General features: G+C 48.8%; 1 pseudogene across 1 annotated transcript; it reads left to right on the top strand.

Moving 5' to 3' along the window:
- The first annotated feature begins 1,004 nt into the window (after positions 1-1,004).
- On the top strand, positions 1,005-2,088 carry LOC105549737 (annotated as a pseudogene). Its single transcript, XR_001007597.1, has 2 exons — positions 1,005-1,107; positions 1,509-2,088. The product of XR_001007597.1 is annotated as a protein phosphatase 1 regulatory subunit 12A pseudogene (transcript).
- The last annotated feature ends 1,264 nt before the right edge of the window (positions 2,089-3,352 follow it).

Raw genomic sequence — 3,352 nt, 5'->3', positions numbered from 1 at the left:
CAGTAAGAAAAGCTTATTTGTTCACTGCTCTATCTCCAGCACCCAGAACAATGCCTTACCCAGAACAGGTGCATAGTATTTGCTGAGTGAATTCTAATCCTACTTCTGGGTAAAATTAAGTAAATTATCTAGTTCTTGAGGGACTCAATCTAGACGACCCCTAATCTTCCATGGTAAGGTTTTGTGGTTTTTATTTTGGCTTTTCTAAATGCTCTAAAAATAGTAGTGGATAATAACGATGTAGTGTTCAGTAAAATCAATTGGTGGAGATTGTAGATAGATGGCTCATAAGACATCAGTATTACAAATCCTATGTGTGTGCGCGTGTGGTCATACAAGGCAAAGTTAAAGTCTTTTTTTATGAAGATGATAAATTCCAGTCTTGTTTGGGCAAGTGAACTCAAGAGGTGGTTCAAATAAATGTCATATTTTTCATTGTATATTCAGTGCCTAGTACAGTTACTGGCTCATAGTAGGTATTCAAAAAATAGTGGTTGAATTAATAGCCTTCATTAACATTCCGTTTAAATACTAGACGCAGCTAGGTCTCTAACCCTCCTTAGAAAGAGATGGAGCTGTAACCAGAAATCCCTTAAAAGGTAAGGACCAGTAATCAGGCTGAGCTAAGCTCATGGGTCCTACGAGACAGGCTTAAAGCACTGAAGGAAGAGAACTCAAGCGTGAGAGAAAGCAAAACAAAAGTAAAGAGAAGAGGAAAAACATTTCTAAAGTGGGGGTTGGCAGGAAGCCACCGCAATTACCGCAGGTCAACCCTGGCCAATAGGTGGTCACCTCAAGAACTTACCATTAAAACCCTCGGCTACACAGACCTCACTTTTAAAAGGTTATTAATTCTGACATGCCCAAGTTCATCTGAGTTCCTTAGAGCAACCACCAGCACCTACTTCACGACCTATCCTCCATTCCATTCAAATAACGCAGCCAATAGGAAAATCCTCCGCCTTGAGCCAACGACTCAGCGTAGCTGAAACAGGCCGGGAGGCAGATCTGCCCTGTAGACCCTTGCAGTTCCACTGCTGGCCTCCGGATTACCGGGAGCCCTCAGCTCGGCAGGACAACCTTCCTTCCCCGCTTCCTCCTTTCCAGGTCTGTCCCAGCCCCCGCTGCCTGGGCCACACCCGCTTCCCTCCGGTGGCCCAGCCACCCCCGCCGCAGTTCGCGGGAGCGCCTTTCCTGGGGCGGGCGCAGGCCCAGGGCGCATGCGTACTGGTCGAAGGGCACCTCCCAGTCCGGATCTCGCGAAGTTACGTTAGATTGGCCGCCGGTGACGGGTGGCCGTGCTGGGGGCGGGAGGGCTTCTGTGGTAGGAAGGGAGGTCCGCTCGGCCGGGCGCGCCGCCCCAGTGCTCTGTGGGATACTGGAAGTCTCGAGCGTCTCCTCCCGGTTCCCAGCCCTCCTCTGGCCCTCACTCATAGAAACATTCACACACCCCCTGCCTCCCCTCTCTTCCCTCTCCGCCTCCCCCTTCCACCCCTCGCGATAAGAAGACCCGGCGGCAGGAGAGGGGATGAAGATGGCGGACGCGAAGCAGAAGCGGAACGAGCAGCTGAAGCGCTGGATCGGCTCCGAGACGGACCTCGAGCCTCCGGTGGTGAAGCGCCAGAAGACCAAGGTGAAGTTCGACGATGGCGCCGTCTTCCTGGCTGCTTGCTCCAGCGGGGACACGGACGAGGTCCTCAAGCTGCTGCACCGCGGCGCCGACATCAATTACGCCAATGTGGACGGACTCACTGCCCTGCATCAGGTCTGTGCGCCCAGTCGCCGGCTCTCCTGACCCTGAGGGTCCTCGTCGGCCTCCCGCCGGGGCCTGCCCTCAGTTCTCCACCTCTTGAGGCTGGGGGCGGCGGGAGACTCCCTGCTGCGGGGTGAGGGGGCGGTTTCCCCGAGAGGGCGGGAGGGAGAGCTGGTGGAGGGGAGGGCGCTGGGCTTGAGGCCCCCTTCATAACAGTTGCTGGTGGAGTTGGGAACCGGGTGATTTCCGGGGCACAGGGGAAAAGGAACTGTGGTCGTCTTGGGGCCCCAGGGCCATTGGTGCGATGAGTCTGGGATTTGGGGTCGAGACAAGGAGGGGTGTAGTGGGGTTGTGCCTGGGCCCCCGTGTCAGTGATAAATTCGGAGGGGTGGATGCTGAAGGAAGAAAACTAACAAGAGGCATTAGGGACGCTTAGGCAGATGAACATCTTTGACTTGTAGGTAGGCATTGGATTTGTTGCACTTTTGAGGACTTGATTACAAATGATGATGATAATAGTAATCTAGAGCCTTAAGCCGAGTGCCCTGAGCGAACGATTTCCTGTTTTCTCATTTATTACTCTTGGTCACTGGGGAGGGGAAAACAGGGTGTAATTAGCTGATCTGCACCGGCTGAAAGGAAGGGGATGGAAATGGGTAGAGTAAGGAAGCCCTCTAAAGGGTTTGCCCACCTCCGGACCGGAACGTGTTGAGTCTGATACTCGAAGTTTGCCGCAATGTCAGAGATCCTTGAGCCCCAGGTCCTGGGGTGTGCACTGGTGTTAGAAAGAGAAGAATAAATAGGGGACACTCTTTTCAAAGCCGGTTACCAAGCTCTGATTTTTCTTTTGGGGGTGGGAAGAAAAAAAGACTGGTCACAAACTTTTCTCAAAATGGATGCTTTGTGCATGTTAAAGTTTTATAGTAGTCTGATTGGGATCTCTCAATGTTAGCCAAATAAGGAGAAACTATTGGCAATCCAGAGATAATGTTGCCTTGCCTTTAACAGGCCAAAAGCAACACAACCATGTAGAGTTCTGCATAAAAAGCAATTTTTAAGTGATGGTAATAGGTGACAAGACATAGGCTTTTTCGATTTTCTTGGCGGGCAACTTGGAATAACTATAATAGAAAATGACTTTGCAGCAATAGCTTTCCCTTACAATGAAAAGACTTGTAAGCTATCTCAAAGTTGCCTTGGTTGTATGTGGAAGATGCATAGCCTTATTTCGAGTAATGCTGTAGTAAAAACTTGTTTGGGTGGTTGAAAACTCAAGGCTTTATTGTATTTCATGAATATTAACTTGATGCCTTTTTAAAAGAGGTGTGTAGTGACATTTTTCCTTGTATTGCTTACTGTTTAAGGGAGTGATGACCATTTTAAATTTTATGTAATGGAATTCTCGTATCAGACTTGGAGTATAGCCTTTGTTTACAAAGTTGACTGGATACATTGAAATTATTGACAAATTGCAGGACAAATGTGGAATTAAAAATATGGCACCCAGTAAAAATATAACAGGGTATCTAGCGTTTTCTCTATTTCATTAATTTAGATTCTCTAATGCATAGCAAACTTTTTATTTGGGTGAAGTTTATT

Source organism: Mandrillus leucophaeus, unplaced genomic scaffold (genome assembly GCF_000951045.1).
Source record: "Mandrillus leucophaeus isolate KB7577 unplaced genomic scaffold, Mleu.le_1.0 Scaffold455, whole genome shotgun sequence".
NCBI classification, from domain to species: Eukaryota; Metazoa; Chordata; class Mammalia; order Primates; family Cercopithecidae; genus Mandrillus; species Mandrillus leucophaeus.
Note: the sequence above shows the minus strand (reverse complement) of the source record. Positions and strands in the feature narration are given on the sequence as shown.